This window comes from Corvus cornix, chromosome 19 (genome assembly GCF_000738735.6).
Source record: "Corvus cornix cornix isolate S_Up_H32 chromosome 19, ASM73873v5, whole genome shotgun sequence".
In the NCBI taxonomy this organism is placed as follows: Eukaryota; Metazoa; Chordata; class Aves; order Passeriformes; family Corvidae; genus Corvus; species Corvus cornix.
The window spans coordinates 8,815,696-8,838,403 of NC_046348.1; the positions used below are offsets into that span (position 1 = coordinate 8,815,696).

The 22,708-nt window shown below is 54.4% G+C and overlaps 1 long non-coding RNA gene across 1 annotated transcript; it reads right to left on the minus strand.

The window, feature by feature from the left end:
* Positions 1-875: 875 nt before the first annotated feature.
* LOC120411006 lies at positions 876-22,707 on the minus strand. Its single transcript, XR_005603380.1, has 4 exons — positions 22,633-22,707; positions 20,991-21,234; positions 6,961-7,082; positions 876-1,512 (listed from the first exon to the last, which is right to left on the minus strand). It is a non-coding gene; the product is annotated as an uncharacterized LOC120411006 (long non-coding RNA).
* Position 22,708: the final 1 nt, after the last annotated feature.

Consider the following 22,708-nt stretch of genomic DNA (forward strand, 5'->3'; position numbering starts at 1 on the left):
CATACAAGGACTTACAAACCTCATTGTGCATAGCAGCTGGGTCATATTTCTTTACCCTTCCATTCCTCAGGCTCTTTTGCCAAGAGACTGGTACCAAACACTTCTAGGCTGAAAGGAAAACACAAAATTTAATCGCAAAGAAACGATGACAAGGAAGCGTGGGTAAGATACTGGCTGACGTGCAGCCCTTTAATCTTAAGCATCTGCCTAAAATAGATGCACTAAGGGGGTATTTGAAATATGCACGGTTTGAAATGCAAGTGATTCTCTGCTCCTAAATCGTTCAGCCCAATTATCCACATGTATTTCCCTGACCTGGGCACGTTTGTGGGCTCTAAGGCTTTGTTTTAAACTGTTAAGTAAATATTTTAACGAATGTTTTAAAACGTTGTAAACGAATGTGCTGCTCAGTCTCGCACCAAGCTCCACTGGAACCGGGTAAATCAAACGAACAACCATATTCCGATTTGTTTTTAAATATTTGGGGGCGTATTTGTTAATTTTATCCCAGCGTACCAAGTGTACTCACCCCTTGTAATTTCAAACAAAGCTATGAGAGTTGCAGCCCGGCAATGTTAATCCTGTGTCCAGCAATAATTAAACTATGAACGAATATTCATGTATCTAGACTTTTTTTAAAAGCTAAAGTATTTTTGAAATAAAATCCAACGATTGTGGAATTGGTCTAATTTTTAAAACTAACCCTAATTTTGTCTAAATGCTCTGGATTTTTGTTTTTCAGTATGCACACTTACTATTTTTTAAAGTAGCATCTAAAACACGAACGTTTCAAATCCATTGCACATTTTTTAAAGGAAGAGATTTTACCATGAGCTCTGCAAAATCTTTGTGAGAATGAATAGTCCAGAGATCACTGCCCTGGTGAGCGTCAGACTGAGATAGTCCCCAGTGGTATTTCCCAGCCAAATCTCTGATTTAACTTCAAGATATACATACATACAAAAAAACCCAAAACTGCAATTACTTTTTTGGTTTTTAATGAAAAGAGCCCTAAAGCTACAGCATGCTGGAGGATGGGAGCAGGCAAATGGAGCCACGCTGGAATGGGAATGATGGTTTAAAAAATAAAAGGAGAACAAAGCCGAGTGCTCGGAGCATTGCGGTTTCTCTGCAGCCTGGCTTCCAGTGCCACAGCGGCCCCAGCTCTGCTTCCTGCACCCTCCAAACTCTGCTGTGGGATGGGGTCTGAGCAGGGCCTGCCACTGGCACAGGATGGGGGCCAAGCAGGCTCTGCCACCGGTGCTCTGCCACTTACAGCGGGTCAGTGGCTCTGGTCACACAATCCCCCAGTGGTCACCGGCACTGCTGAGGCCTGGAGGACAGCCTGGGAGAGAAGGGACTCAGGCAGTGGTGTGGGTCAGGGTGGCAGCCAGATGTGTGCATGGAGAGGGGACAGCAGCCCCAGGGCAGCTTGGTGTCCTGTGGGGACGTTGGTGGAGTTGGTGAGGACACGTGGAACCTCCTGGGTGAAGCCGCTCTGGAGCACTGGAGCTGTGGGCAAAAAGGAGAGGCGCATCAATCCACCAGGTGACACCACGGCAAGTCACTTCTCACCAGGCAGGAAGAAAAGAGGAGAGGCTTGTCTCAAGCCTTGCATCCGAGCAAGAAACTGCCTTAAGGTATTGCAAACCCAGCCCGGCACACTGGCAGAGCAATGTGTTGTGGCTCACGGTGTCCTTGTCATCGTCCAACCATCACCGTGCAGGGGATGGGGGACTGGGAGAGTCCTGCCCAAAGTGATTTTTTCAATTTGTGCTGGGGATGAGGAGGGGGTTATTACTATGGGAAATCACTGTCCTCCAGGGTAAACAGAGGAAAATGCTGGTCTGGGTGAGAAATTCCCAGCGGGAGGAATGAAGGCAGCCAGCTGCCAGCTGTGTCTCTGCCCTGGATCTGGGCATAGACACTGTCCAAGCCTCCATGTGGCACAGCATGATGCTCTGCCACAGCAATCGGAGCCAGTGGGGCCATAAACCATATTCAAACATCAGAGCCCCCGCAGGGGCCAGACCCCTCTGACCCACAGCCTGAGCAAGGCAGCACAGCAAACCCTCGCACCCCACCAGAGCCTGCAGCTCTCTTTGGCCAGTCCCTTTTGACCACGGTGCTTCCCAGAGGGAATCTTTCCTCTTTCTCCCTCATCCAGGGCCAGACCCGCAGTGTGGCAAGTGGTCAGAGCAGGGCTCAGCCCTGGAACTATGAGGAGGGAACAGAAAACACTAAGCCAGGAGCAGACAGGGGCCCTGGGGATTTAAACCCTTGCCAGATGCCTACGAGAGCCGTGCATCACCCTCCCAGAGATCCTGTCCTGGGTCCTGGCTAAATCACCCAGGGCAGGTTTAGGGGCGTGAGGCTTTCGGAGCACGGGAAGGCAGCCGGGATTGAAAAGGACAGAGGGGAGCAGTGAGCAGTGGGAGCAGTCGGCCGGAGCGTAGGGGCTGGAGCAGAGGCACAAACGTGCACCCGGATGTGGAGCTGCTGGAGAGGAGGCAGCACAACGGGATGGAGGAAGGCAAGGTGAGAGGTAGATGACAGCAGAGAGGAAGGGAGCTGTGGGGGTCTGGGGAACAGGAGGCTGGGGGAAAGGGGCCACCTCTGGGAAGGGTTTTGCCTCCAAGGGCAGCACGCATCACCAGCCAGCCTCTGGGATGTTGCAATTTGCTCCCTGCTCAGTCACATCCCTCCCATGCCTCCATCCCACTCCCGGGACACTGACGTGAAACACATTCCTTGGGCTGCAGTGGGGCAGGGCCAGGCCTGGGACAAATGCTGTTCTTCATTTTGGGCATTCTCCTCCCTGCCCAGGGAGAGGGCTTTCTCTGAAAGCAGGGCTCAACCTTAGGGATGCCTTTGCCCCCCAGTAAAGGGACAAGAACTGCAAAAAGGCCCCACATTCCCATTCCTGGGGAAGGTTCTCAACAGAAGCAAACATGAAGGGAAATAATAGCCAACTGAGATGGGGCCCAGAAGCTGGGAATTTCTTCCTCGTGGGACATGACTTGCTGTGGGACCCCAAATTTGCTGGAGGTAGAACGAGGGAAACTGGAGAGAGGGGAGGGATGAAATTCTGGAGCAGCATCTGCCCCTGGCTCCAGCAAGGAGAGAAAGGATGGCTGAGATTCATTAAATAAAGAGACAGGAAAACCTTGCTTAAGGAGCTGTCTGGGAAAGGGGCCATTTCAGGCCTGCTGTATACAAGTGCCAGTGATTTGGGGCCAGAACAGACAATTGCTAAAATTTCCTCCAGGCTCTGCTGTGCAAGGAGCTGCTCTCAAGCAAAGCAGTTACAGAAAGTCACGGGAGCTTACTGGTGCTTTTCTGCCTGGGTTGAGGGACCAAGCTGGCTCCGTCAGGAGAAGGGAAGGAAAAAGATCCCCCAAATTAGGAATTTTTTCTCACACAACAGCTCAGAGCACTGACCTGGTGGTGCAGAGAGGACAAGGCAGCTCCAGCTGGAAGGAGGGCACCTCTGCCACACGATGTTCAACCATTTCCATGCTGGAAAATGCTTGCCTGGGCTGGGAACATCAACCTGAGGAAGCACCTTGGCCAGTGGGGTCCAGCACTGGCCATGGAGCCTCAGGGACTATGGGGACAACAGGGCACAGAGCCAGCAGCAGGATGGTCCTCTCTGATCCTGACACAGAGAAATCAGGAGCTGGGGGGTCCCATCCCCTCTCTCCAGTTTTGCCATGTTCCTTGGAAGATCGAACCTCAGAAGTGTAAAAAACATGAATAAGAAATGCTGGTCAGTGCTTTCCATACCAGCATCCTTCATGTACAACACATTCTCAGCACCTCCAGCCAAGGAGAACGCTGTGGTTTTGCCTCTGTGCTGGTGGCACCGACAAAGCACAGAAAAGCCTCAGAGCTCGAGATAAATGCCCTGAACCAGATGAAATCAGCCGGGAACACCTGATCCTCATTCCCACAAGGTTATGGTTAAGGTTGCAAAACGAAGGAAGTGCTGCACTGGCATGCTGGCAGCAAATCAAAGCAAATGACATTAATTAAAGCATATGTTAGGAATAGGAAATTAAGCTAAAGCAACATTTCATCTGCAGCGTCTTCTCCGGGCACTTTAGAAAGGGTATAAGTTTACTGTAGAGAAAGAGAAATGAGGAGGCTGGTGCAGAGGATAGATGTGCGGGAAGTTAAAAGAATTAGAGGAGAGTTTTAAAAGCTTTAGACTATACACTCAAGGTCATGTTCACTCTCTGTATTTATTTTGAATTGTGAGTGAGGGGGAAGGCTGAGAGTGCTGGCTGGCACTGCAGGAAGACTCAGGCTAACATGGACCACGCATCCTTGACGAGGGGGCTCAGCCCCGAAATCGGGACCCTCAGCACTCCTCCCTGCGTGGCTGCACCAGGCACTGATGGACTTCAGCACTGGTTTTGCAAAAATACACATAATTTCCCAGTTTTGCTTTTCTCAGCTCACTCAGCCCAGAACTTAGCAAAGCTCAGTATATTTCTCTGGGCAGCTGGGAACAAGGGCACCACTGTCCCCTGCACAGAGGGGAAACTGAGGCACGGCATGATTAACAGTCTTGGAGCACGGAGCAAGCACAGGGCTGGGAACACTGACCAGAGCTGCACTCCAACCCTGTGAGGAACCACGAGCAGGCCCCCCAGGCCCTCTCCCACAGGTCTGTCTCAGCCATGGGCCCTTCCTCCTGCTCCTGCCTTTGGGGCTGGCAGCGATGCTGCAGTCCCAACCCATCGGGGGCGTTCCTGGGGCTGCACTGACGCACCAGCCACCCGTGTCATCCCAGGTCACCCAGCTTTTTTCAATCAGGGCCACATGCCTCACTGTGCTGGGGCTGTGAATGGGGCCAGCCTGTGGCCACTTCCACATGGCCTCTGTGCCAGCTCACACAGTGCATGTAGGTGCCTGATGGCATCAGGGCCCCATGTCCCCGACGGAAGGGGCTGACATCCCCACTGCCCAAGCTGTGCCAGGAGCTGTGACATACAGTGGGGCAGGAGCATGGCAGGCTTTCCACCCAGTGCCCTGCTGCACGTGTGCTCCCCACGCTCCCCTGGGGTGACCATGGCACGCACAGGGAGCGATGGGCAGAGTCAAGGCATGAGTGAAAGGAACTGGGCAGCCGCCTGACCCCAGGCGCTCTCCTCCTGCTCTGCTCCGCTCCCAGACCGGCTGCCGTGTTTCCCTGGAGCCATAAATTGCTGGCCGGGCCCAGCGCGGCCGCTGCGGCCTCCCCACGGCGGTGTCTCCGCGATGAGTTACGAGGAGCGAGCGGCGCAGCCAGGGCTCTGCTCCAGAGCCCCAACGCGATCGAGGCCACGCCGCTCCCTTCGCCTGCACGCTCCAGAGCCCCTTTCCTCCCGCTCCCACCCGGCCCACGCTGCTGCCCTGGAGGGGTTCACCCCATGGGACCCATGTGCTTCCCGGTTTTCCAAGGAGGGCTGGCTGGAGCGCGGTGTTTACCCAGGGCGAGCAGGCAGATGGCTTGCTGACAGCTTCAGGAACACCTTGTAGCAGTTGCGGTGATTCCTGAGATCCGTTGCTTCCCATTTCAATTCACACATCATGATTTCTAAACCTCAGCTTGTACCTTCCCAACAGAGCTCCCCACCTCCATCCTGGCTGCACGCTGTCGCTACCGGCTCGGGAATGACGGGGAAGGGGATCCTTCCTGACAGCAGCCACCCTGTCCCCGACACTGCCTCCTTCAGTGGCCTGGGGCAAGTCCCTTAACATGCCAAAGGAAGGGGTACAAGCAGCACAGAGGCTGGAAATTACTTTGAGGATGTAAGTACTTCTTAGGGATGAAGAATTCCTTTTCCACCCCCTTCTCCAGCTGAATAATGGTTGTAAATATATGGGCTGGAAACAAGGTAGTGGGGTCTGAGGTTGGCATGTGTGAGTCCCTCCTACTCTTGGTGTGGAGCATCGGCACTTGGGATGAGTCCCTGCCATCTACTGCTGGGGACCAGCATTGTCCCCACTGGGCTGTGGGAGCCTGGTCAGCCCCTGATGCCATTTGGGAGCAGCTCACAGAGGCCAAACTGAAGCTGGGACCGAGCTTGGCTGTGGTGGCTCCTATAAGCAGCCTAAGTTTGGTCAGCAGGAGGCTCACACCCAGCTTCCCCACCTGGAATAGCTGCTGGCCCCCACCTTCTCTCGAGGAATTGCTTTCTGGGCCTGGTGGGACCCCAGAGCCAGTTGTGGGGACCTTTGTGCTCCCAGTGAATTCCCCAAGCAAGTGTGAACCAGAGCATCTCGCACTTGTGTACATTCCCCTGCCCTCCTTGTGCTGCTGTGGTAGAGCCTTGGCCTCAGGGTGACAAAAGGTGTATGTTTTTCCAATTAAAAGAGCCAAATGTGTTTTCCTGCCAGTATTTAGTCCAGCCTAACATGCAATGTCTACACTTTAACCTTGAAGAAGCCTCTGGAGACACTGCAAAATAAATCAATACTAGTCCACGAGCTGGAAAACAGAACCAATAAATAACTTCAGAGCAGCTTTTCTGTTTACCCTATGAAATTCCCACTCTTGGCCGTGCGCTTCAAAACAGCGTCTCAAAATAAAATAGAAAAGAAAAACAACCCCCTGAACCCTTCATTAGTGGCGCAGCATGAGGCTCCCCAGCCAGGCAGAGCTGGTTTCAGGTTGCAGGTGCAGGGCCAATTCTCCACTGACCTCTGGGCTGGGATTTGGGATTGAGGTTGCCTGTGCAATGGTTTAAAAATATTAAATAAAAAACATTTAAAAAAAAAATATATATACCCTGCATGGTTTCTTATGGCATGGAAGGTGCTGGAAGAGAACAAGCACGTGGGTGCTTGGATATGAGTGTCCCCAGCCTGGTTCCTGAGCCTGATCCACAGCTCCAGGTGCTGCAGCCAGGACCCCTTGAGCCCATTCCAGGCATGGGGATCTGCACCCCATCAGCAGCCCAAGGTTCTTACCTGGTGTCATTGCTGTGTCCCCAAATGAGGAGGGATAACCGTGGCTCTCAACCTTCTCCCTCAGCTCTTTCCAAGTCACCCGCTTTGGGGCCAGCCAGGGATTCACCAGTTCTTCCTCCTTTCTGACAATAATAAATGTGTCTTTAGCATTAGCATAAAATAAGATTTACAGGAGCTATTAAAAGGCAACTGAAAGGCATTTTTCTGCATCCTGTTGAGGAAAAGTTTCGTGTGGGAGGCAGGCGGGTCTGTAGGACTGGGCACACGTGTGCAGGGACACACAGGGATGCATGGGCAGCGGGCACTGGGGACCCACCAGTGCATGCAGAGATCTGCAAACCCCTCCTCACACAGTAGTGGGGTGAACTACCAACAGCCAGGGGTGCCATCGACAGCCTGTGCTGCTGGCACCAGCAGTGACATGAACACACAGCAGGGTCAGGATGCACAGGGGCATCCCCCGCACGGGGCAGGTGCCACACGGAGTGACCCCGTGCTGCACTGACTGCCCTGGCATGGACAGACGGACACAGAGCTCCAGGCAGCTGCAAATGGAAGGGTGGCAGGAGGCAAGTCCAGCTCCCCAGCACGGCAGGGATGTACCACAGGGAAAACCCATCCTCTGGCAGGGGACAAATTGAAGCGATTTCCCTCACATCCCTCTCTTTGTGCTCGCCTCCCCTGAGGCTCGCTGTTGTCAGCGTGCATTACGCAGGCAGGACAGCTCTATTAGTCATCCCCTTAACCACTGGAAAAACACACGGAGCAGCCGTGATTAGCAGGGCTGAGCCGCACACGCACGGTCCGGCCGGGAGAGCAAGCCCTGGGGCACGGGGTAACCTGCTGGAAAAGCATCCCGGGGAGCCAATCCCAGAAGGAAGCAGAAGGGGTTTTTTTACGTGGTGATTCAAGAGCAAAATCTCTGCTGTCCCATCCCCACTCGGAGCTGCTCCTCCTGGAGTGGGATATGTGTTTCCTCGGGGGCAGAAGCAGCTGCCACCTCTCTGGGCTGGGCTCTGCCTCTAAAGCACTGACCACATCCCAGGAACTCCAAATCGCCTTCCCTGAGAACTAGCAAGGAGGAGCAGGACCAGGAGTTAATCATGCTGGAAAAATCAGGGCAGCCATTTACAACTTCACACTGGTCTGGCACCCACTCCTGTGGCCGGTTTCTCAGAGCAGCTCAATTTTCACTGAGGCACTGGAAGTGTCTCGGCTCTCAGGGAGCAGCAGACTCGGTATCAATGTCCAAAAAGCTTCAAGCTCCAAAGCATCCACCAGGAGAAGGTGGTGAGCACCTGAAATCACAGCGCTGCACCCACCTGCCCAGATTTATCCCCAAAACCAAGGTCAGCAGGACATCTCGTGCCTGCTGGAGCACAGAGCAGGAGCAGACATTCCCACCGTGAGGGCAAAAGTGTAACAAGTTCAGGGTCTTGCATGCAGAAGGGTGCCTGTCCCCGCAGTGACCGCGGCAGAGGATCTGTGCATAGGGGTAGGTGTGAGCTTTGCTTTGGGCTCGGCAGAGGAAGGTCTCTGTGCCGTGCAGCAGCTCCAGGAGTTCTGTGGGAAGTGGGACGCAGGCAGTGTTGGCTTTTTATAGTTGGACACCAGGAGAGAAACACAGGGGAAAAGGGATGCACAAAGCTGCAGCTCATATGAGCTGAACCCCAAATGCATCCCAGACTGCAGCTCACACATACACATCCCTGTCCTGCTTTGGTGCCACTGCTGCAGCCCCAGATCCTGGTGCCACCACTGCCACCTCCCTGCTCCTGTCCCTGTCCTGGACCATGAGGGGAGAGGGCACGACCTCGCCGTGCCACAGGCAGGGTGTGTGTCACACCCATCACTCGCCTGCAAAAATGTGCTTTGGGTATGAACTGGGCAGATTTAGCAACTGTAGGGCCTTCTGTTCTTCCTTACATCTCTGGACCATTTCCCCACCCCTTAAATGCTTTACATTATTTATTACATTTCATTTAACCCCAGCCACGTCCTCCAAATAAAATTTATTTTGCAGCTGTCATTCAGGTTTACTCCGGCCTTAACCTCGTAATCCTATTGATTCCCTCATTATTCTCGAAGCGCGGGATTGATTTCATGCCTTCTGTGTTATGGAGAAGCCTTTGCTCATTAATCTCACACACATTTATAAACAGTCCATCCTGCTCATTCATTATTTTCTCATTCCCTGACTCACGAGGTTCTCAGCTTGTCTGCTTTGCCTCCTGATTTTGGGGTATGGATGGAGAGGGAACATGACCCCTCTCCTAAAGGGCATCCACTCTGCATGGAGATCCTCAAGCCTGGATCTCCATGCCCAGAGGCAGAGGGTGATGGGCTCCCATGCAGGGAATCACCAGAAAATCCCCCAGACTTGTGCTCTGCATCACCTTTGTGATGCCCTAGGACTGCATCCCGCTCAGGAAATCACTGAAACCAACTGGGCTGGGAAAAACAGAGAACCAAAACAAATCCAGCTCAGAAAGGTCTCCAGATGCACCTCCTGCACACACCAAGGAGTACCCCACAGCCAGGCCATGCTGCTCAGGACCCTACAAGGGCATTGGACAGGTACAAGCAGTACCTGTTGCTGGAGTTTGCTGATGTACACACACGTGCATGCCTCCAAACACACCAGAAGTGTGTTTATAGGGTGTGATTAATCATCCTGAGCATTTCATAGAGCCCCATGCAGTGCACAGCACTGTACAGTGTATGGAGGAAGACCTGACCCCTGTCATAGAGGCTTAGAATAAAAAAATAGGCAGACACTATAGTTCAGACACGTAATAAATCCCCCAGAAGGGCCAATCTCAAATATTTCAGCTGTTTCCCCCTCCCCCCCATAATATATGATTGTCTTTGTTGGATCAATACAGAGGGGCTTTGTGGAAGGAGCATGTTTTAAGGGAAGATTAATGTACTGAATTATATACGCAGCTAGGAAGAATTCTAATATTCAACTTCCAGGAGGAGAAGGAAGGTCTGTGGCATCAAATCCTCCTTCCAGGATGGGAACACAGCTCCTGGTGGTGCAGGAAGGCAGGGAGGTGTGAGCACCTTTTGCTTCCAAGGATCTGCTCCTGTGGGATGGTGGCAGGAGCCTTCCTGAAGGGATAGATGGATCTGGCCAGGATGGGTGGATTCAATGAGTGCTGCGATTTCAGCATGGAATAAACCAGTGTGCCTGGGCTGCCCCACCTGGGGTTTGGGGCACGTTTTGTCCCACCACAGCTGCCCACGAGGCCATGCACCACCTCACCCTCCAGACACAGCCAGCAGTGAGCAAGCAGGGCCCTGCAGCTGGAGCCAGAGGGATATTTGTCACTAAACACCTATTATTTACCCACAGCAAAGCCCCGTGATCAGTTCTCTGGGTGCACAGACACACCCCCCACCCGCTGCTCAGAGCATCCTGCACAAATGGATGCCCCTAATCTCATTAACGTGTAATGACACAGGGTTGAGCCCTGGCTCTGGTGAGCAGCACAGGGCTGGCTGAGCCTCACCAGCAAGGTGTGCATCCTGTGAAGCACAGGGCTATCATATGGAATAAATTTAACTGAATCAAGTTTTGATTAAATGCCATAAACATGATTGATTTGGTTACATACCCTCTGTATGACGGTCTGTTTAATTTATTTTTTCATTCTGAGAAGGGATGTTGCATTGATCCCAAACATTAGCTTTGACTACCACCATAAATTCCCATTTTAGGGCGACCTGCAGCAGCCTTATTAATATTTTTACACTTACCCAGCAGTTGCCAGGGTTAACCCTTTCAACAACGTGCCCAAATTGTGCAGTGCTGTGGGAGCAGAGGGTGACCTCAACCAGAACCAGGGGCTGCAGCCAGTAGAGGAAAGCCACCACCCCTCCTAAACCTGCTTCCTGGACGCCTCAGGGCCAGGGGGATCAGCAAAAGCCCTGTGGCAGCATCTCCACAAGCACTTTGGCAGTGGAACTGTGCCCCAGGCATTGCCACAGCATGTCCAGAGTGGGCTGTTTGCTATCTGAAATCCCACAAAACCCAGCACACCTCTCACCCTCCTCACCACGCCTGCCTTCGGACCAACACTACCACAGATTTCCTCACAACAGCTTCTATATCTTTCTTTTTATCAAGGGGGGGAAAAACCTGCCCAAATATTTTTTAATATTACTAATAAATTGGAAGAATGCTTTATGTTTTCAATATATTTTCAATTTACTGCCATGGTCAGTATCTTGGTTGCTATGTGTATTTTATAAGCAACGTCAATGATAACCAGATTTAGCTGTTGGTTTCTCCATAAATACTGTGTTATCCACCAGAAGTGATCTCTGGTAACACAGTGTCATTAAAAATAATGCTGGAAAGCGTCAGGGAAACACCAAAAGCAAAAAGAATAAATCACTTCCAAACACATCTTGGAGATACTGGAATTTCTGAGGGTTTATTTGGAAGATAAACTGATTTTTAACACATATTTTGGACAGATCCTGCAATCCCAATATCCACAAAACCCTCAAGTAACACATGAGCTCATTGCAGGCTCTCCCTGCCCAAAGCAGAATGGGTTTCTGTGCACTTGCACTCAAGACAGTGACAAAAGACACTTTGAGCCTGTCCAGGTCTCATCCCTGGCAGGTGGGGACTCTCACAGCACACAAATCCATCAGCTGGAACCTACCTTATATCATCCTATCTGCTGTGTGGTTTTATATCATTCCTTTCATAAATCCCAGAATGGTTTGGGTTGGAAGGGACCTTAAAGGTCATCCCCTTCCACCCCCTGCCATGGGCAGGGTCACCTTCCATTATCCCAGGCTGCTCCAAGCCCCATCCAAGGATCTGAAGAGCTGAGCAGGACGTGCTGTGAGGGTATCTCTAAATCCTGAATTATTTAGCAGAAACATTTCTGCTGTCCTCCCTCTAACCCAATTAAACTATATTTAATTGCAAACTACATTCCCTCTATTTTAATCTCTCACTCACCTCAGCTCTCTTTTAAGAGCTGGACAGTTTGTTCTCACTGAAGTCATGTCCATCTCTCCAGGGTGCTCTGCAGTCAGGGAGGTTAAGGGAAAACATCCAAATCACTCAGCAAATGACCCAGCACAGCCTGAACCACCACAACTCCATGGCACATAAAATCCCACCAGTCCACAGCTCCCCCCAACCAGCACCTGCAGTAGGACTGTAATTCTTTAATTAATGAATTAATGAATGCTCTGAGGTAAATTCACTAATTAATGAGTGCCAAGCTTCCCAGGACCCTGCAAACATGACACAGGAGTTAAATCACCACATCACCAGCCACCAGATACATGGGAGAAGTGTGGATGGGTGCTGGCACCCAGCAAGTTGCAGTGAGCCTCGTGCTACAGCCCTGGAAATACAAAAACCAACACCAGACCATGGCAGCACGAGGGGTTTGTCTCCCCTCACTCTTGGCAGAAGCCAGGAAAACCTCAGCTCAACAGCAGCAGAGTATTTTCCCATGGTATGCCGGCTTTCTTGCTTTGGAAAAAAAAAAAGGAATTATTTAAAGGTTTCATAGCCCCTTTTCATCTAATATTTAATGTGCAAGAGTTTCTGCATGCCCAGGTTAGGTAAACGTTAGAGAAGATTGTTTATAGAAATTATATACAGAGCGGTGCTGGTTTAATTTATCAAAAAAGGTTTTGTTGAAATAAATTCATTTTACAGTGAAACCCACTTAAACCTGTTAAAGGAGTGACCTCGTTGCAGTGAACCTGTTTGTGCTTCACCTCCAGGGACAGCTCGAGCAGCACCACGATAGCATCTCCCAGTGTAAATATTCCCTGCTCTCCCAGAGTGTGGGACAGGGCTGGCAGAAACTGTGCCAAGGAGAGGGATGCCAGGTGCCTCAGGGGATGGAAGGATGCGGCCTTTCCCTCACAGGCAACTTTGGCCACCACTGCCAAATTTTTAGTGGTTTAGTGCTGCATCCACCCTGCTCGTGCGAGAGCTGGGAGCAGGGGGTGGCAGTGGGATTCGAGGGCTGCACTGGGATGCTGCAGGAGAAAAGCAGGAGAAAAGCAGCTCTCAGCAGGGGTAAGGGATGGGGAAAACCCTCCATCCTCTCCCTGCCCCTCAGCTTCGTCTGCCACTGCTGCTTTGCCATGGCATCGATTGCTGTTGACACCGCTGCCGTTATCAGCTCGACCGCACCGCTCTTATTTGGGGAAATTGATAGAAATAACCCAGTAGCCATTTTTCCCTTCCCCTGAAATTTATTGCAAAGTGGGGAAAGGCAGAATCTCTGCTCTCGCCTCCCCTCTGCTGGCTCCAGCAGCAGTTGGCTCACGGCTGGTTTTGCTCCTCTGCTTTAAAAGTTAAGCTCAGTGAGGACAAACCAGGACTGCACGGAATAGAGGGGGAAAAGCCCACCAGCATTCCTCCCTCATGGCACAGGTCAGATTAACAGGGGGAAATTAATGCTAGCAGGTTTAATGGAGATGAAATGCTTTAGGAATGAGCAGATGCATTAATTTGTAGCATGTGGCTTTAAGAGTTAATCTCAGTACGGAGCAATACCGGGAAGAACATTCACTCATTCATCCATTCAGGAGGCATCAGCCAGGTACAGGGCTTTGTGCAGTTCCCACAGTCTGGCCTAAAGGTATTTATAGTCTAGAGCTGGGGGAAAGAAAACACAGAAAAAAGGGATGGGATAAGGGAAACTGTGCTTTGGAAGCAGTCTATGCAAAATCCACCAAAGCAGAATTAATATTGTCTCGTTAACAGAGGGAGCAATTTGAAATTATATGGGAAAGGTGGATAAAACCTGGAAAGCATAAGAGCCAGCTCTGATTTCAAAGTCCATGGGAGCATTCCAAGGCAGAGCTTTAAAATTAGAAACAGCATGCAAAGTTACTTTTCCATTGAAATGTCATGTTTTCCTTGAAAAGAGCTTTTTCCATCTCGAGAATGTGTTTTGTCACCGAGCAGTAAGTGCACTTCTCCCGACAGATCTGCTGAAGCAAAAACTCTGGGAGAAAATGGAGAATCACATCCGTGGGCTTGGCAAACAAATAAAACAACAACAACAAAAAAAAGAGATTGGGCAGCACATTTCCATCAGAGAGGTTTGCAGCTCATCCTGGGTTTCTGACACGACTTGGCCCCTCCTCTCTCTGTTGCCGAATTCAGGTGTTGCCTCCAGCTTCTGCCCGGAGCGCTGGTGGGGTGAAATCACTTGTGCGTGATCTAGGAAGGAGCAGATCCCATTGCCAGCCGTCACTTGGACGCAGGAGAATCCCTGTCCTCCAGGCAGTGGTCCCTCTGTCATAGGGGGGATCCACCGGCCCCCCCCGAGCTGTGACAGCCACAGCCACCACCCTGATGGCCAACACAGTCACAGCTCTGCTGGACACTGTTACCCACCACTCTCTTATTTCCAGGTGGTCCGAATGCCGAACCCCACAAACACACTCTGTGGGACTCCCCTGCATCCCCCCCAAAACTGGGTGTGTGACAGCGGTGTCACCGACCACTCCTGGTGTTGTCCCCAGCCACACCACAGGGAGCCGCAGGAGAGAAGAGGAAATTTAGAAAAGTGGGAATGTAAAAAGGGAATGCAAAACTCCAAGAAGTCCCTGGTCCCCGGCTTAGCAGTGACCCCACTCCCCAATGCAAAGCTGAGCTCACCAGCGGGACAAAAAAGGTCTGGAGAAAGAGCCCCTCTGCCATGTCCCCCACAAGCAGCCCTGTCCCACCACGCTTTCCCGAGCGGCCACAAACACACGGAGGGAAGAGCCTGGCAGTGCAGGGGGGTTGCTGCAGGGCAGCCCCTCCCCGTGCCCGTGTCCGGGGCTGGCAGGTGCCGTGGGGACGCGGCCCCTCCCGCGCCGCTCCCTCCGGGCCGCCACAGACAGCCCCGCTTTGAAGCCCTGCCGAGGCTGGCGGCAGCGGCGGGGCTGGAATAAGATGGCTTTTAAACTCGGAGTGAGATGAAAAGCAGCCGGAAACGCATCTAAAGGGTGACTGGAGGGCTAAGCCTGCTTTTCTCATGCTCGTTTATCCCGGGCTGCTCCGCCAGAGACCGAGTCCCTGGGGAGCTGCTTTCTCAAGCTCTGCTGCCTGCTCCTTGCTGCTCACATCCCTCCTCTGCCGAGAGGTGAAGCAGCAACAGACTTTCAGCAGATGTAAAAACCGGGTTTTTTGTCATTAAAGATCCCGTGGCGTCTCCTGCCACGACTCCCAGGAGCCCAGTCCTGAAGCAGCAGCCGAGGTGCTTCACCCCAGGAGCACCTATGGTTCTGGAACAAGGGAAGGAAACTTCTGTGTTGCTTCTTGGAGTGATTTGAGAGGAGAAATGGGAGACTGGAGAGTGGCACTGCCCAGGAGTGGGCAGCATTCAGCAGACATGCACAGCACCAACAGGAGAAAAATCCCTTCCCCAAAGCACTCCAGGCTGAATCTACTATTCCTGTGCTTTCTGGGCACCGACCACCTCTTCCACTACACTCCTAACAGAACATGCTATAAAAACGTGCCCAGACGCCCATTCCCCACGGTGCCAGGCTACCAGCCAGCCAAGAGCAAGAGCCAAAGGAAAGCAGAGCTGTCTGGGGCACATCAGAGCAGAGACATCACCGAGTCCCTGTTGCTTCACAGGGGAGACACGTGGAGCACCCCTGGGCACCATCAGCTGAATCATTGCTCTAACAGAGCAGCCAAAACTTTAAATCAGGTTTAAAATACCCAAGGACCTTGACTGGCTTTTTACCTATTAGATTTCTGCTCTCCTGTCCATTAAGCATAATGGAAATGGTTCTGAGAAAAGCAAACCCAAAATGCCACGGCTCTTTCCTCTTGGAAAGAATTTCTTCGGTCATCGCCTGCACAGGACCCTACAAGAGGCATTAGGAACACAGGAGAAGCACGGATCTAATGAGATTTGTGCTAATTCATGTGATTGTTTATAAGAACTATGCTGCCCTAAGCCTGTTAAGCCGCTCTGGCTGGCCAGGACTATCCCAGCTCCGGGCCGGCCTCGGCTGTGCACCCTCCAGAGGCTGAGGTTTGCTCAGAGCAGCTGGGCACACATTTTGCCTGAGAGAATACAGAGAAATCTTTGCCATTCCTCCTAACCAGAGCCCTCAGAGCACTCTCAGAAAAAAATCTCACTCTGTTTTGATGAGGATGCCCTCCCTGCACAGCACCAGGCTCTGTGATTCATGTGCTGCACCCGTGTAAGCTCTGCACGTGCAGCCGGGACAGCAAAGCAGGAGCAGCCCCAGGGCTTTTCTGCATCCTGCAGCTGCCAATCCACCACCTCTGGGCTTCTCACTGGGTTCTCCATCAAGAATTTCCAGTACCAAGTGGTTGTTGAAGAAGAACACAGGGACAAACCCTCCCAGTTACTCACTCCCTGGTTCAGATCACACAAACTGGGACCATCTCAGAGCTGTGCCTGAATTTCCTCCCAACACCCTGCTGGAATAAACTGTTGTTGCTGTTGTTGTTGTTGTGTGTTCCCTTCTCTTTTTTTCTTTTTTTCTATCCTTGACTGAAAATTGTCTGAGCCCTCCTCTCTTCCCCCAGCCAAGGAAAAGGTTACCCCAGCAATCAGCCCCGTGGTGCCAAAGAGTCTGCACCAAACTCAGCTCCGGCCTCCCCGGCTCTGGGGGAACCAGACATAAAGAGGGGTCTTTAATCTCAGACGTGCTCGCTGATAATCTGCTCTGCTATTTGCAGATAGGGTAGTCTAGGCTCTCCCAGGCTCCAGGGACACACAGGGAGGGCAGGGGGAGCCAGGACCAGGTCCTCTCCCAAGCCTCGAGCTGGCCGTGCATCTTCCTTCCAAACCACCCACGGCTCATGTGGCCACCAAGGCACCAGGACATGATCCTGTGCCCCCAGAAGTGGGAGTTTTGGCCTTGGATTTGTAGCAGTCACTTGGGAAATTATAAACAGCTTGTTCCCATTCTAGAAGGATCACAAGCATTGCTGGGGTCTCAAAGTGACTTGCAGAGGGGAGCAGTGAGATGGGGAGGGGTGGGATCCCCCTCCCAGTCCTGAAATGAGGGCCCAGCAAACCACCCCAGGCCACAGGCCAAGTGTGTGAGCTGCCAAAGCCATTTTTTTGCCACAAGAAGCCACACTGGGGTGTCCCAGGGCCAGGGTCCCTCCAGCCATCCCTTCCTGGGGGACCTGGTCAAGCACTGAAGCACATTCCAGTGCTCCCCATGGTGAGGGGCTGGCTTGGCCACTCAGGCCCTGCCCCACACTTGACCAAGACCACACACAACATTCCCCAGAGAGCCTAGTAAGAGGGACTTCTTCCTCCCTGCAGTAGGGCCAAAAGGAGGAAAACATCCATCCTCCTGTTCACATGGGACAGGAGCCCGCCACCCAGCCAGGGAAAGAGCAGTTTCTCCTCATGTCACCAAAGAGTTTCCCCTCATGTCATGGCACTAATTCAACATGACAACTCTCTCAAAAAGAAAAGGAAAGCTGAGAGTTCTGCCCAGTTCTCCCCCCTCCCAGGAAAATGGGCATTTCATGCAGGCAAAGGGCTCAGACAGCCAGAGGGATGGTCTGTGCTTGAAAACAGGGGAAAACCAAAACAATCCAGCTGGAATAAAAATCCCTGCAAACGCTCCCTCTCGTGGAGGCCGGCTGCTCTCGTGCTGTCTGGCAGACCAGGAAAGGTCTTGTCCCAAAACTTTCCCAAGGATGACAGGGTCTGTAGGAATGAGGGGAGCTGGTGACACCCTCCCCTCCCATCACTACACAGCATCCCTGTAGTGCCAGCCTTCGGTTCCCAGTGGGACCTTTGGAATGAGTGAGACACAGCAGGAATGGGATGGGGTGAGCATGGAGCTGGGGGCATATATATAAACATAGATATATGTATATCTAGGTCCATCATCCAGGATCCTGGATGCATTTGAGGGTTTAACAGCCAAATGATTTCCCTTCTTGCTGATGTGGGCAGACAGGAGTACAGGGGGAGTAGAGGGAAACCCCAGGAATACCTGCTGGCATTGACCTTGGCTGAACCCCACATGGAACTGGCCTCTTTTAAAGCCATTTTGAGGGGGTCCCTGAGGCCTGACATGGTCTGGAAGGGGAGGACAGCTGGCCCAGGGACAGCAGTACTGCAGTGTCTCCACCAGCTCATTATTTCCCAGCCTGGGGAATTATTTCCCGAAAGCCTTTAACTGATTCCCCCAAGCCTCACAGGATTTTGCACTGACAACACCTTTCTGCTGGGAACCAAGCCAGGATCTCCACAACGTTATTTTGCAAAGACAATTAGGTAGTCCCTCAACAGCGCTGTCTCATTTTAATTAGATCTTATTTCCAGAGAATTACCGAGCATGCCAGGCCCAAGGCTGGAGGCAAAGGCCATTTACAGGAATCAATGGGAAGCGAAGGACAGATGTACCTGTGCTCACGTCACCAGCTACAGCAATGCCAAAGGGAGAGGAGCAGCCTTCCCCGCATGATTTCATCCCTTAATTCCTCGGGCAATGTAAGACCTTCCGTTCAGAAGACAGAGCATCACTGCTTCAGGCTGCTTGTTGGGCCTCAAGTGCCTTGGAGTGATTATTCTCTGCATTCTGAGGGTCTCTGGAGGTGTAGAAGGTGCACTTTTGGCAGAACCCACAAAACTGGGGAACAGTGCCAGATCCTCGACAATCAGCTGGGTGGCTGCTCACATGAGCACGACAGGAAAAGTGAACAGACACCCACACAAACGCCCTCAGAAAGGTGCAACATGGCCATGCAGGTGGCAGGACACAGGTGACAGATGGACTGGAGGGTGGGCACAATGCGGGGTACCTGCCACAGATCCCCCACTCCTGCGGTCTGTAGGAAGCCAAACCCCTGGGATGACTGACGGTGCCACCGGTACGGGCTGCTGCCTCCGAGGAACCGTCCGGGGACCCCCGGGACTCCCCCCGGGACCCCCGACACGTCCGCGCCCCCGGGACCGCCCCTCGGCGCGGCGCCGCTGTTCCACCTGGCGGCGAGCTCGGGGAAGCGCCGGGATTGTCGGGATTTGGGGCATATCCCGGGCAGGGAAAATTCCGGGTTTAGGTTTGGGTTTTCCTGCGACCCCACAACCAAGCGGTGCCGTTCCAGTGCCACTGCCCTGAGGCGCGGGCTGGGAGCGGTGTGGCCCCGCTAGGAGAGCAAAGGAGGGGACAGCTGGGCTCCCCCCGCCGGGAGCCTCCGCTCCATCCCGTCGGATGTCCCGAGCAGAGCCTCCTCCCTTCCCGGCGCGGCTCCGAGGAAGGCTTGGGAAAAGGCCCGGGCGGGCGCCGAGGGGCGACGGACCTGGCTGTCCCTCGGCATCACCCGCCGCTGTAAACAACCGGAATAAACCGAGAGCCTCCCCTTTCCCCTTTCCCACCCTGCCTGAAGAGCACGGACGGAGCAAACGGTGCCTGCGGCTAAGAACCGGCTTCGTATCAAAATAAACAGCTGCTTTTTCACTGATAATGTTTTTACCCCCCTTTCCCTCCACCCCCCAGACACCCACACGGATCAAAGTGGCTCTGGGAACCTTGTGGCAGGGAACAGCCTGGACGGCTGCTGCGTCCTTCCCACAGCCCCGGCCCTGGACAAGGACCGTGCCCCCGCGGGGATAGCGGGCCAGAACCGGATGAATGGGGCTAAGAGCCTTTGAGATGCCGGTGCCCGGAGGAAGGATCCAAGCAGAGGCTCCGGGGGCTCAGCCCTGGAGCAGGCAGAGGGGACAGTCACCGGCAGAGACCGGCTGCATTCCACACCGGGGCTCAGCCCCGCAGCCGCGCATCCCGCCCCGAGCGCACAGGTGCGGCGGGCGCGCAGGTGCGCAGGGATGCCCGGCCGGGATGGGGGGCGAGGCTTCACGGGGAAGGGGGGAGTGGGTGTGTACAGAGCCCGCCGGGCCCCGCCGCTGCCCTTTGTCTATTGATCCGCGATCGGGAGCCGCAGACAGAGCGGCGGCCCCGGGGGTAATTGGGGCTCCGGGGCCGTGACCGCGGCTGCGCCCCCCTCGCCCCTGCGCTCCGCGGGCGGCAGGGCCGGCGGTGCCCTAATTGGGAGCCGGGGCCGGGGCTCGGCCCGCTCCGCTTTGTCCCGGGTGCGGAGGAGGCGCGGCGGCAGCACGGCGCCAGCCCGACATAAAGAGCTGCCGCCCCACCGCCCACCCGCTGCCGGTCCCATCGGACCGGGGCTCCCTTCCCCGGCAGCCGCACCCCGCGCTCGCGCAGTCGGGGCTGGCAGATGCTCATTGAAATGTTCTAGTGGGGGATTTGGTCCTCTGTGTGGCAGCGACAGGCCTTGGGATTCCCCAGGGCTGGGGGAGCTCCTGATGTGGGGCAGGATCCTGGCACCACGGCATGCCCAGCCCCATGGCATCATTCTCGGCCCTTCTGCAACTTTCAGTACTTAAGGGGGACTTATAAAAAAAGGAGAACGACTTTTTACACAGGCAGATGACAGGTCAAGGAAGATGGTTTAAAACTAAAAGAGGAGAAATTTAGATTATATGTTGCTAGGAAATTGTTCCCTGTGAGGGTGGTGAGGCCCTGGCAGAGGGTGCCCAGAGAAGCTGTGGCTGTTCCATCCCTGGCAGTGTCCAAGGCCAGGCTGGATGGGGCTTGGAGCAACCTGGACTCGTAGAAAGTGTCCCTACCCACAGCAGGGGGTTGGAAAAAGAGGATTCCTCCCAACCATTCTTTGATTGTCTGGGATAACAGATGAACGCAGGGCTGGCAGCCCAGATGAGGGCCAAGGGGTCCTGCAAAGCCCCCCTGGGCTGCACAGGGACAAGAGCTGTGGCAGCGTTCGACCTCTGCAGGGCCATGAGATGCTCTGGCAGGAGTTCATGTTCCTGTTTACAAACACCCGCCCGTGGAGCCCTTCCAGCAGCACTATTGTGCTGCACGGCAGCTCAGCGGCCAAGTCGGCCAGGGTTTGTCCACCAGGCCCACGAAGCCCTCAGGGCAGCTCTGCTATTTTTAGTGTCTGGCCAAGCACCTCGTGCATTTAGCTGAAGAGATTCAGAACTCACCACTAAACCTAGCGAAAACTTCGGTGTTTGAGGACCTCGCAGCTCTGGTGGCACGGCACTTGTGTTACCTGCTGGTTAAACACCAGTTCATGAAGTCACCGGAGCACCCAGCACTTCACCTTTGTGACTTGATTGTGACCGCAGTGACACAGCCAAGCCAGGTCTTGCCAGGTGCAGAGCAGCAGAGCCTCGGGGGTGCTGTGCTGGATGTGCCTCCGCAGGGCCTCTCATGGCCTTTTCATAGCTGAGGAAAAGAAATCCCAGTACAGTGCGTGACTAATGGGTAGCTGCTCATCGAGCTGCTTGAATAGGGTTTCTCAGAGCCTGGGGATGGCAAGGGCAGACGTGGAGCAGCTCAGCTCCTGCTGAAACACCCTGGCTGGGGGGCCCAGGCCCTGCTCCCTGCCTCTGGGCACTGTTTCTCGGGGTCACTGTCATGAACCCACAGAACACTATTCCCCTCCTCAGTGAAGAGTGGCTTTGTGCTCAGTGGGTACGTGGGGATGTCCCACTGGCACCAATGCCTGGTCCGCAAGCTGGGATGGATGACAGGGCTGTCCCTGACCCCCTAGGACGGCAGGAGCCCATCGTGAGGCTGCCCCACCACGTCCTGCAGCATCGTCACCTTCTCCCCCCTGTGATCGTCCCAGCCACCTTAGCCTAAATCCAGCGTGGTCGGATTAGAGAGAAAAGGGCCAGAGGAGCCCCCACACTGGCACACGTTGCGCCCCCTCACTAAAAATAGAGCCCATTAAATTGCTGCTCATCCTGAGTGATGTTTATTTGGAAATAATCCTGCAAGCCTAACTTTAGTCACTACACGTCCCTCCTCCAGGGGAAGACTTTCCCACCCTGCTAGTCCCCCCTGCAAGTGGAAATTGTCACAGAGGCAGCATCTCCTCTCCCGTCGTCGAGAAACTCAGCCCCAGCACCTGTCCTCAGTCACTGGGGGGGTTCAAAGCCCCTTCCCCGCCCGCAGCCCCCGGAAGGCCGGGACGGGAGCGCGGGGGAGGCCGAGGAGGGGCCGCGCCCGCCCCGTTCCCCCGTCGGGGCCGCGCGGCGGCGGGAGCGCGGCGGCGCCAGCAGAGGGCGCCCTGCGCCCGGCGCTGCGCCTCAGCCCGAGGGGCCGCGCCCCCGCCGCGCCCGCGGCCGTAAATCCCGAGTGGGAGAAGGGTAATTGGTGAGGAAAAGAGCTGCTCGTTCCTCCGCGGCCGCGCCCCGAGACGCCCCGACCGGCTCCGGGCGCCGGGGGAGAAGTGGGGACTTAAAGCCCACGCCCCGCGGTAGCCCCGTCCCTGACGGTACCCGCGCGCTCGGGTCGCTCCGCCACCGTCCCGGACGGTACCGGCGTGCCCGGGTCGTCCCTTCCCCGTCATCCCTTCCACATGACCGACGGTGCCGGTCTGCCCCGCTCACTCCATCCCTGTCGGTGCCGGTGTGACCAGAGCTCGCCTGTCGCCGCCGGTCCCGTCCCCGCCGCTGCCGCGGCCCCGGCGGCCCCGGCTTTTCTTCCCCGGCTCGCCCCGGGGACAGGGCTGGCACCCGCGGAGGCTCCCGGTGCCACCTCCCGCCGCACCCGCGGAGGCTCCCGGTGCCACCTCCCGCCGCACCCGCAGTGCCTCCGCGCCCCCTCCCCGCGCACCTGCCGCGCCCCTCCCGCGGCGGGGCGAGCAAGGCCCTGGAGGCGGCCGCGCAGCCCGGGGTGTTCCCATCTTTCC